We start from the raw sequence: 12,698 nt of genomic DNA on the forward strand, positions 1-12,698 counted from the left end.
TCATCCCACAATTTACTTACTTTGACTATTGATTAAACTTACTCTTCTCTAATTATTTATTTAGTTGTGAGCCTATTTCTAAGTTTCAGAGTCATCTCTACATCTATATCCACCCAACATTTAGGAAGAAGCAGATTTTTGCAGTCTTCACAGGTACCTAGTTTGCCTTATTTTCACCAGTCAAACTCAAGTGTCCCATGCTTCTGAAGGCATGCATGCCATTCTAGAATTCAAAATCAACAACAGTGCAATTAAAATTCTCAGCATGGCGATATCTCCCCTGATTCTTTTCTCCATTAACTCTAGTGCCTCAGTTGATTCTCATTAGCTGTCTTCTCTGTGATGAGTTCTCAGAGCTCATCCCGCTGTAGCACAATATACTGTGCCTTGTTTCTATAATTTTTTTAGGAGTTATCAATGATAACATCTACTCTGGTCAAAAAAATAATCCTCTCATAATTTTGCTCTCTGTCTTGTTAACTTGTTTGAAATTCTTCAGGGTTCATTATACCAACTTACTACCATCTCAAATACCCCTCACCATCTTTTGAATGTTTCAATGACATTAGCAAGTATATTCCCAACAATACTCATTTCTAATAATCCACTAGAAATCATTTTGCCTACTCATTTAACACAAAGTTTTTGAGTGCCTCAGATATGACAGGAATACCTCAGCTGCTTGAAACTCATTGGTAAAGAAAAGAGAAATACTTTTATCTTTTCCTATTTTACTTGTGATGTTTGAATTTTTATATTCAGCTGTTCAATCTAACAATAAAGTCTCATTTCAAGAAAGTTCTAATGCTAATAATTTTCTCTAAGTACCCTCTTTTTTTAAAGAGTTATTTATTATTTTTAGTTATGTGAATACATTGTTCCTATCTTCAGACATACCAGGAAGAGGGCATAAGATCCAATAACAGATGGTTGTGAGCCACCATGTGGTTGCTGGGAATTGACTCAGGACCTGTGGAACAGCAATCAGTGCTCTCAACAGCTGAAGCACTCCAGCCCTAAGTGCCCTCTTATCATTTTTCAAATCTTAATCATATCCAAAACAGCATAAATGAAATGGTCTCATCTATTTCTTTTCCTTTAATCATGCTCACCTCAGTTTAGTCTATTCCAATTGTACATTTGCCAAGTTTTAAAGAGTCTGTAAATTTCTCGAGCATTAAAGTGATGCTTCAGGTGTTATTTTAACATAAACATCCAATAAAGTGATTGCCATCTAATCATCATTTGGGTGTCAAGAAAATATATTTTGCAGAGAATGATGGTTCTAGATAATAATTCATTCTAAAATCCTGGAAAACCAAACTATGCCAAAGGATTTGGGGATTAATGCCATGTAGACAATTTTGCCTTCCTCAAAATGCTCTAAGAAAACACACTGGAATGTGTAGATTATGAGTAGGTATTTGTTGACCACTTCTGGCATCTAGGAAATCTAGGAAAATGGCACACCTAGAACTAGTTTCTTTCAAGAATTTTTCTTCATTGAACTTACATTCTGTGTTGAGTGGAAGATAGATGCAAGAAACAAACATGGGAGTTTAACTGCCATGATTTAGGCATCCATTTAAGGACTGTAATTATAGCAGTGCATATGAGACTCACTATCAATACAGAGATTTTTGGAGGAAAAAAGGCATAACATGAACATTTTTCTCTCTAGATGTTCATAGAAAACACTTTCTGATTATTTTACTTTGTTTATTCATCCTTTGTTTATAAACAATAATATCCCTTTAATATTTCATTTTACAATTCATGAAGCTTCACTATCAATTTTTTCAAATAAGGATTTCAGGTGATAACATTGTATGTAAAGCCATTCATAAATAGGTATAAAGGTTAATAGAGAGAATTTAGGAAATAATGAAATTACAATGACATAAATTCAGAAATAAAGTATGTGTCAATTGTGATATACCTAAAAGTATAAGAAAATAAGAAAAATCATGAAAACAATTTGAAACATATTTACATTATTTGAACCTTGACCATTCAGCATTGTTTTCTAGGGGACATATCCTTACTTCTGGATTTATCTAAATCATCTTCTTTATAGAATCTGGAGAAGAAAGAAAACAAAAACCAAGTAAAAGCAGCCAGCAATGGGAATGCTATTGTACTTCCCCAACTAATTCTACCTTTCTTAATATTCAGTTAAAATACCTCCCAAAACATTATCAAGATTTAAGTAGGACTTTTATTTATTCCTTTGTGAATTTTTTCTCTGTAGAGTTGATATTTTGTATTTTTCTAATTTCCTCTAAAGCCAGGCCTTATAATATTTCCCCCAGAATGATGGCAGCTCAATTGGTGTTCTTATACTAACCTTATTTAGAAAGCATATTATTGGGATGTCATAAGCACAGTGTCACTGACTCACAGCAGAATTCCAATCTCTTAAATTATTCTACATCCTCTTCAATAGAGTTCACTAGACCTGAGGTATTGTGTTTGTATTATAAATGTATCTTTTGTTTCTCTGTTATAGAAAAGATTGTTTTTTAAGAGTGAGGGATACATTAATCTGTGCTTATAAGGATTATACAAGAATAAGAGTAGAACTACTAGTCTGTCCACTAGAGTCCATGCTCATTAGTCATAGAAATTGCCTAGATTTATGAATTTTTACTTATTGAATAATTTATCCAAATTTAGTAGTGTCTTAGACAATAGGGGTTTATTTTTAAGCTCCCAAGAGAAAGCAAAGAAAAATAATAGCTGATATTGTTTTTGGAATCATCAAGATTCTTCTGACCAACCACTCAAAAATATATTTTTCATCATGTCTGGTAAACATTTTTATTATTTTTTCCATGGATGTAGGGAACCATTTATATTTCAGGTTGTGTGACTTCATTAAAAAATAAATGCGCACACACAAACACCCCCCCACTCTCGCACAGTGCTTTAACTAAGCAAATGACAATAGTACATTCTTTTTTCACAATTCACAGTGCTGTGTATACACCTCCCTTCCTTTCACTGATCCATGCTCCATGCCCTCACTGTTCTTTTTCTTTCTTTTTTTTTCATGTTTGCACTTATTTAAGTTTAGTGTGGATGGGCAATTTCAGTTACAACATGTGTTTCGAAGTTAAAGGACACCATTGTGTAGCTCTTTTCTCCATGTATCATATAAAACAGGTCTCTCATTATTTCTGCCACTTTGTTCTGTACTACTGGTTAGCTGGGCCAGAAGTTTCCAAGAGATTTTTTTTCCTTTTTCCAAACCTTGAATCTCACAATTGGAATGCTGGTATTACAGATGTGGGCCACCACATCTGGTTTTTTTACATTGGTTCAATTTGATTGATTCAGGTTTTTGGATCAATGTAGAAAACACTTTACCAGCTGGGCAATTTTCCCCCACAATATAATCCACCTTCTGCTAACAGAAAACTGCATATATAATATCTCTTTATAATGCTCAATAAATCAAGCATTTAGCAGCAAAACATTCTGATCACTGAGGTACAGAGAAACAAGTGGAGAAGTAATAGATTCTACCATTTTTTGATTCATTTAACTAATATCCTCAAGGAACTTATAAGGGCCCACAAATTTTAAACTTAACATGTTTCAAGGTTTAATTTATAAATCTAAGGTAGATGGTTGCAAATTTTTTCTTGCTTGAAATACTACATAGAGACACTTAAATGAACTCAGTATGTACAGTAAGTTCAACTTAAGGACATATTAAAAAACAAAGAAAAAATGAGGCCATTGGAAATATAATGTCTAGTTTTTTCGTTAAAATGAGAATCAAAATATAGCAAATAAGTTAATTTCCATTTAAGTAAATGTACCACTAGACATTGGAAAAAATAAAATACAAGAATGATATCGTGATATATCATGATATTTTGAAGGAAAGAATGATATCTTGTAGAAAATATTAGTAAAACTGGTGTTTGGAGAGCAGAGAAAAACTGTTTTTGGAAGCAGACAGTTGAGATGCAGAATATGAGCTTGAGACTCACACAGAACAAAGCCCATGGTGAGGACACATGAGTACCTTTTCTTAGAGTTCTATAATCTTCATGAAGGATATTTCCATGAGGTAGCAGGAAGAAATATAGAAAACTGTTCTAAAATAATTTAGCTGGGGTAGGTTTACAACCAGGTCATGGATTAACTCTTAAGAATATTATATCGAATGTATGGGAAAAAAAGAGGCCTATAATAATGTGAGTACATAACTAACCTTTGCTTAGCTTAAACAAAGGTGTTCCTCAAAGAGTTACCACCATATAGTGAAGATCAAAAAATCTACAAACAAAATTTATTCTATATGCAGTATTATATTCCATTGGAAGAGTAATATTTGCAAACATTATTTCAAGAAAAACAAATAGTTTAAGTAATAGAGATTTAACATCAAATACATATTTAACATTTAAATATCACTTTACGGTTTGGGGTGATGATGGGCTGAGATGGCAGATTTATGGGTAGAGAAACGCATGCCCAAGTGTATGTGACTCCAACTACATTTAAACTAAAATATTGAAAACACCAGTGGTTATTTATTGTTTGCCAACAAGAACCAAGGAAAAAAAACAGCACATGCTTAGGATATACAGACTTTCTGTTTTACATTAACTTCGGTTCATTTATTGAGAGTTTTGATGAAATACATTGTTGGGTAACATCTCCTTATTATCTGCTACTCTTGAATCATGAATGAATCTCTTTTAGAGTAGGAAATTAAAAATTAACAACAGTCTTTCATTACAAGTCTTGTTTTTTTTCTGTGGTATTTTTGGCCTTCTATTATATTTCTATGTGAGTTTTATACATTACTACATGATTAAGAACATATATTCAACACATTCCTCAAAAATTTTAATTTATAGGGTTCTCACTGTAAAGGATAACTTAAAATGATCTTTAAAATGACCTAATAAACCATGATGATGAGCACAGGCCAATGTTACACATAACTAAATTATGATTTACTATAATTGCTATTTTTATTCTTTACACTTGAAAATAAAATGCTTTTCGGTCATGAATTGCGCCATCTTTTCCATGGACAGAGGGACCCTAGAGCTAGCTCAGTTGGTAGAGGTCCTGGTAACATGTTCAAGAGCTGAAAATTTTTAAATACTATAGGCACCAAAGAGAGCTGAGACTTTTCCTATTACATCTGTGGTCAATATGTAGTCATGAAAATGGAGATAAGGAATGATGAAATGAGGATGGTCCACACTTCCACAAATAAAATGCTAATCTAGGGATCATAGAGGAACCTAGAGGACAAAGAAATGATATTTAGAAACCCCAATTAATGTTGAATATTCAACACCAATGTGTCTATAGAACAATTTTTCATGACATTCTAGATATAAGATTGTGCGACATTGCACTACAGCCCATCAAGATATATTTGAAAGATAGGTTTGTGAAAGATCACTTGGTGAGTTTTGAATCCGGTTACTTTTAAGAGCACAGGATAGAAGGTGTCCCTCCTACAAATTTCTGAAACTTCAGCAAAACTGTGCAGAAATCTTCATATGTATGGCCTGCATGTTGCATGATACAATGGACATCAACACTTTCTTGTAAGTCAGAGAGAAAAGTTGAAATGAGGGCTGAGGCTGGGTGAATGACTCCCAATGTTTACTTTCTAGTGTTTGCCCAAACACAAGGTAAGGTTTTGCAGGGAGATCAGTATTGAGAGAAAGAGAAATGAGTTAATGAACCTCACTATAGACTATGTCCTCTTGGATACCAAGTGGATGAAAACCTCAGAAAAAAGACCATGAAAAGTTCAGACATGTATTAGTGAATGGTAGCCTGTTGTGTAAACAAATGGCAGACAACAAAAGTGCTTCGATCCACATCCAGGGAAACAGTATGCTAGAGCATAAGCCAAACCGTCTCTGATGAGCTCCTTCAATGGTGAACTGTCTCAACAGCTTCAACTCTGTCACATATTTCTGCATCTTCACCTGTAGTTAGATTCTATTTTTTTGCATTCCTATTTTGTTTGGTGACATGGTTTTATCAATAAGACAGAACAAAGCATGCTAGGGGCATCAACCTGCAAGGTATGTTGGTATTGAGCCTTGCCATTCCTATCATTGGCTTTTCCCCCTTGCCTGAGAAGATACTGCACTACTCAAAGATGAGACACATGGGTAGGTCAAAGGCCTGCTACATCAGATGACAGACTTCAACAATTGGGCCTTTGACTTGTCAGTGACACCTAAATTACACTCAATTTTTTGCATTATTTCCCCCTTCTTGTTTATCACTTCATACAGTTCCATATAGTCCCCATTACTCTCTTTCAAGGGCACATGAAAATCACAGTTCAAGAACTATAAATCCAAAGAGTATTAATATTGACACTGTTCTTGAGACATCTATTCTTTTAGAAAGAGTTAAAGTGCAATATGCTCTTCCAGCTTCTATTTTTGAGGATGGTTTAATTAGTCACATTTATATCTGTTACAAAACACCTGTAGTAGATAATTCACTATAAGGAAGAATTTCTCTTGGATTAGGATTTTAGAATTTTTCAATCCTTGGTTACTTGGCCCCATTGTTTTGGCTCTAAAGTTGTGTTTCACACCCTGATGGTAGTACAATGCTCCTGCTCAATTTTGTGACCAGGAAACAGGGGAAAGGAAGAAGCCAGACTTCTAATGTGCCTTTCAAATACAACCTCCTACTGACCTACTTTCTTCAAGGAGACCCTGCCTTTTCAACTTGCCTCTCAAGAGTACTATGAGCTAGAAACTAATCTGTCAGAACACAAGCATTTGGGAAATACTCCAGTTTCAGGCTGTACCACTTACCTTCTGCTCTGGAAGAACTGGCTCTCAGGAAGCCTTTTCCTGTTTTATTACTTTAAAGATTCATTGTCATAGTATTTGTGTTCTCCGTGGTATTTGGCTATATAAATTCTTTAAGCACTTGAACCACGAGAATGTTACTATTCCAGATGTATATACTATATTGGGGTCTGTCATTAACCATGTAAATAGAGATTGGATAAAATTACCTATTTCATAAACTTCAAGAATCCAACGTGTGTGTGTGTGTGTGTGTGTGTGTGTGTGTGTGTGTGTGTGTGTGTGTGTACTAGCTAGTTATGGATGTCCTTGCAGAAAGGTCTGTTACTAACCAGGTTATACAGGTTAGATAAAATTACGTAGTTCACAAACTCCATTATCCATCCTTTTCCTGTGTGTGTGTGTGTGTGTGTGTGTGTGTGTGTGTGTGTGTGTGTGTGTGTATGTCAACACCCACATAAATTTACTTCCTCTTGTTTTCATCCATGGTAGGCACGTTACTGATTGAGACATCTGAAGACCAATATGCATTATTTATCCTTTATGTTTTAACATATTTCTACTGAAAGCAAAAATAATCATGGAGTCTTTCAAATATGTTATTTATTATTTTAACCATAACCACAGACCTAAACCTCTAATTGCTGCATATGCTAGATATGTGTGTTGAAATATCTCTGTCTCTTCCCTCTTGCTCCTCATGGTCTTGGGTAAAGTGGATTACTATAGAGGAGGTGAAAGGTTAATCAAATGAGGAACTCCATAACACAGCTTTCATAAGGCTTTTGCATATTGTAGGTTGGGACTCTTTCATGGCACAACTGTTTTAGTTCATTCACACTCCTTAAGAGTTGTTATAGAGATGTGTCAACAAAATCGTTGACCTGCCAAGTTGCATTTGAGGTGAATCCTTTCTTGCATCTCTTATTCATTCACTACCTGATAATGAGATGTTTGGCAAAATAAGCCAGATGAATAAATACAACTATAATGTGTGCATTTGAATGTGTGGGATCTAGAAAAAAATAATTAGATGGAGTAGGGAAGAATACCAGACTGGTTGTGTGAGAAAAAGAAGAGGGTAAATAGGAGCATGTGGGAAAACGTCTTAAACCATTATTGTGTATGGTTTATATTCTGCAAAAAATTTTTTCACAAAGGAAAAATACAAAAATGTTTTTTAAAAATGAAATATGCTGATGCTGTCTTTACAACATATAGATTATTTTATTATACATGCAATTATATAAAATCTAAAATGAAAAAATCTGAAACTTATATTTTTATGCACACCTTTGATGATGTTAGATGTTATTTCAGTGTAAAAACAAAACCCAACACCAGATGTGTTTTGGATAGATGCTTGACTTATAATGGAAGCTGTTCACAGCAGAAATGAAATGTGTGCTGTATTCTCTTCATTCTTCTCTCTGGCATTCAATTTTCTATAAACAAAGGCAAATTAGTACAAAACAACACCATGCATTCATATAGACTTGGAGGCAATCCTAACAGTTACATGTATAGTTGTGGAATTCATACTCTTAACATTAAAAGATTCTGCATTCCATTTATTTTCTCATTGTAGAAACGAGAACCACATCCTCTTCCATGTGATCAGAACATAGAACAAGAGAATTTGTGTTTTTTGTTTTTTTTAATTGGATATTTTATTTGTTTATACTTCAAAGGTTATCCCCTTTCCTGTTTCCCCTCTACAAACCCTTAATCCCATCCTCCCTCCTGCTGCTCTATGAGTGTTCCCCCACATACCCAACCATTCCAGCCTCACTGCCATCCTCTACACTGGGGCATCAAGACTTCACAGGACCAAGAGCCTCCACTCCTATTGATGCTAGATAAAGCTCCTTCAGCTCCTTCAGTTCTTCCCCTAACTCCTTCATTGGGATCAGTCTGATGGTTGGCTTCCCTTCGAGTACCCACATCTGTATTGGTCAGGATCTGGCAGAGCCTCTGAGGACACAGCTGTACCAGGCTCCTGTCAGCAAGCACTTCTAGGCATCAGCAATAGTGTCTGGGTTAGGTGTCTGTATGTAGGATGAATCCCCATGTGGGGGCAGTCTCTGGATGGCTTTTCCTTCAGTCCCTGCTCCACTCTTTGTTCCTGTATTTTCTTTAGACAGGAGCAATTATAGGTTAAAATTTTGGAGATGGGTGGGTGGTCCCATCCTTCAACAAGAGGGTAATACCTAAACTTTGAATATGGTCTTGACAGGTTCTCCCTCCTCTTTGTGGGGTATTTCAACTAAGGTCATCCCTGTGGAGTTCTGGGAAGCTCTTGCTTTCCTGGCTTCTGAGACTTTCTGGTTGCTACACTGAGTTTCCCATCCCCCATTGGTACATACCTCTGTTCAAGTTCCTGACCCTCTGAGCATCTTCTCCATTTCCTTTATACCTGATTCTGCTCCTCTTTCCCTCTTTTCCCCCTTCCCCTCCTCTATTCCTTCCAAGTCCTTTCCACCTTCCACTTCCATTGATTATCACCCCACCTCGATCCCCCCACCCCTACTTCTAAGTAGTACTCAAACATCCATTCTTTGGTCTTCCTTCCTCTTGAGCTTCATGTGGTCCATGAGTTGTATCATGAGTATCTAAGCTCTTTGCCTAATATCCAGTTATGAGTGAGTGCATACCATGTGTTTTCTTTTGTGACTGAATTACCTCATCAGGATGATATTTTCTACATCCATCCATTTGCCTGCGAATTTCATAAAGTAATTGTTTTTAATAGCGGAGTAGTACTCCAGAGTATAAATGTACCACATGTTCTGTATCTATTCCTTTGTTGAGAGACATCTGGGTTGTTTCCATTTTCTGGCTATAATAAATATGACTGCTATGAACATAGTGAAGCAAGTGTCCTTATTCCATGTTGGAACATTTTTTGGGTATATACTCAGAAGTGGAATAGCTGGATCCTCAAGTAATACTATGTCCAATTTTCTGAGGAACCTTCAGATTGATTTCCAAAATGGTTGATCCAGCTTGCAATCCCTCTTTCTCCACATCCTTGCCAGCATCTGCTGTCACCTGACTCTTTGATCTTAGTCATCCTGACTGCTGTGAGCTGGAATCTCAGTGTCATTTTGATTTGTATTTCCCTGATGACTAAGGATATTGAACATTTTTTAAGTGCTCCTTAGCCGCTTGAGTTTCCTTAATTGAGAATTCTCTGTTTAGCACTGTTCCCTATTTTTTAATGCCATTATTTGTTTCTCTGGAGTCTAACTTCTTATGATGTTATATATGACAGCCCTCAATTAGATTTAGAATTGATAAAGACCTTTTCCCAATCAATCTGTTGTTTGCTGTTTTGTCCTAATGACAGTGTCTTTTGCCTTATAGATGCTTTGCAGTTTTATGAGGCCCCATTTGTTAATTCTTGACCTTAGAGCATAACCCATTGGTGTTCTGTTCAGGAATTTGCCCCTGTGCCCATGTGTTCAAGGCTTTTCTCCACTTTCTCTTTTATTAGATTCAGTGTATCTGGTTTTATATGGAGGTCCTTGATCTGCTTGGAGTGATCTTTTTACAGCGAGATAAAAATGGATCACTTTACACTCTCCTACATGCTGACCACCAGTTGAGCCACCACTATTTGTTGAAAATGCTGAATGGTTTTAGCTTCTTTGTCAAAGATCAAGTGACCATAGGTGTGTGGGTTCATATCTAGATCTTCAGATCTATTACATTGATCCACCTGTCTCTCTCTGTATCAATACCATGCAGATTTTATCACTATTGCTCTATTATTTGATACAGACTCTTCTGTTGATTCACCCATGGGTATGACTGACCGATAGGAGCAATAGCAAGAAAAATACTTTTATATTTCCCTTTATTATTTGGAAACTTCACATCATTTAACAAGATGGTGCTCACCTCCCAACCCCCCCCCATGCTTGTCCCACTCTCTCTGTGAACTTCCCCACCCCACTAAGGTTAAAATTGGGGAAAGCAATAGGAAAAAAGAAGAATGAAAGAAAAAAATCAAGTCCATTTTGTGTTGTCTCTTTTACTTACAGGAGCATTTTCAAATTTGCAGTGGCTAAGCCTCCAAGGAAAGATGGATCTTTCTCTGCTGATAGCCATTCCAGAAACCATCAGCTGAGCTTACTCATAAAGTTGCTGATAATAGGTAGAACCATCTCTCCACATGGCACAGTGCCATCTCCCCACTGTGGTATGGGAACAGCTATCCTGTCTGTACCCATGGACATCTGCATGGGTTTTGGTGCTCACATCAGCCATAAATGTAAAAGCAACCTCTGGTCATTAAAGACTCCTTAACCACTCTTTGTCCTCAGCAGCTAAAAGGACTTCAGGTTTCTACATGGTCCCTGCTGGCTACACAAGTCACTACCATCAGCATGGCTTCCTGGGGCAGTAAAGTTTGAGGGTAACACCAAGGTAGCACAGACTGCAAACATTTATATGAACATTAGGGTTTATTGTAGCCTGGAACAGCATATGGACTAAAAATAAGTAGAGGGCCTCTAGTAACATCATGGATCACTGTGTTCCTTTGAGGAGGACCAGTCCAGAAGGTGAATATTTTCTTATTTCAGGCTTCCACCATTTACCAGAACCATCAGGAAATTGATTAATTTTTGGTATAATTTAATGGAATTCTTAATATCTATTAGATACTAATATATTAGTTATCTTTACTTTTGTTTATTTACGTGAAACCATAGCATATGTCAATTGAATATGTATTTCTAGAATTATATCTTCTTGGTATTTTACTATTTATTGACTGTAAATTTACAAACATCAAGTAATACTGTAATGAAAAACAATTAAGTCACAGTAGAGATCATGAAGAAAAAAAATGGCTCAATATATAAAATTTCTTATTAATTTGGTGTGCTTAATTTGATTACTAGAACTCATATAGGGGTTGAAAGAAAGGAAAAAATTTCTGAGGGCTGTTCTTTGACCATTACATGCATGCTATGACATGTATGACACCCATATCTGTTGCTCACACTCAAAATGTTAAGGAAAATGCTAATTATTTCAAATGACAATTCAAAAAATGACAAATAACTATCAAATAAAAGTTGCCCAACATCCTTGTCCATTAGAAAATGTAAATTAACTGTATTGGGTTTTTGTCTTTTCTAATAAACACAATTTAAAATAAATGTTAATAGGGATAAGGGGGTAGTGATTCCTTAATATACTGAAGTTTCACAATGGAAATCAGTATTGGTGTTCCTCAAAGTAGGAGTTACCACATGAACCAGTATATACCTAAAACAGTAAATCATAAGATATCCAAGTCAGGACACTGGAAAGATACTTGCACAATCATTTTAATTGCTACATTGCATGCATCAGCCAAAATACATAACCAGCTTAAATGTCCATAAATAAATGAACTAATAAAAATCCATTGTATAAACACAATGGAATTTTATTGAGCTATAACAATGAATATACACATTTCAATGGTAAAAGAGTGAGTTGAATTGGAAATCATGAGTGTTGGCTTAGAAAACTTCCTTTCATTATGATTCTTTTCTTCCAAGGTAAAGTTTTTTAAAAATTTATTACTTTTTTTTTAGTTTTTAAAAATTTAATCATTTTTTATACTTCAGACTTTATCCATCTTGAGGTCCATCCTCTGAGTTTTCCAATCCCATACCTCCTTCCCCAATTTACACGATGATGTCCCCATCCACCACCTTGTCCCCACAGACCTCCACACTCCCCTGAGACCTCCAGTCTCTTGAGGATTTTATGCATCTCCTCTGACAGAGTCCATTCCCAAAATATATGCTGTATATGTGTTGGGGGCCTCATATTTACTGATGAATATTCTGCCTGAGTGGTGGCTCGGGTCTG

Source organism: Rattus norvegicus, chromosome 2, assembly GCF_036323735.1.
Source record: "Rattus norvegicus strain BN/NHsdMcwi chromosome 2, GRCr8, whole genome shotgun sequence".
In the NCBI taxonomy this organism is placed as follows: domain Eukaryota; kingdom Metazoa; phylum Chordata; class Mammalia; order Rodentia; family Muridae; genus Rattus; species Rattus norvegicus.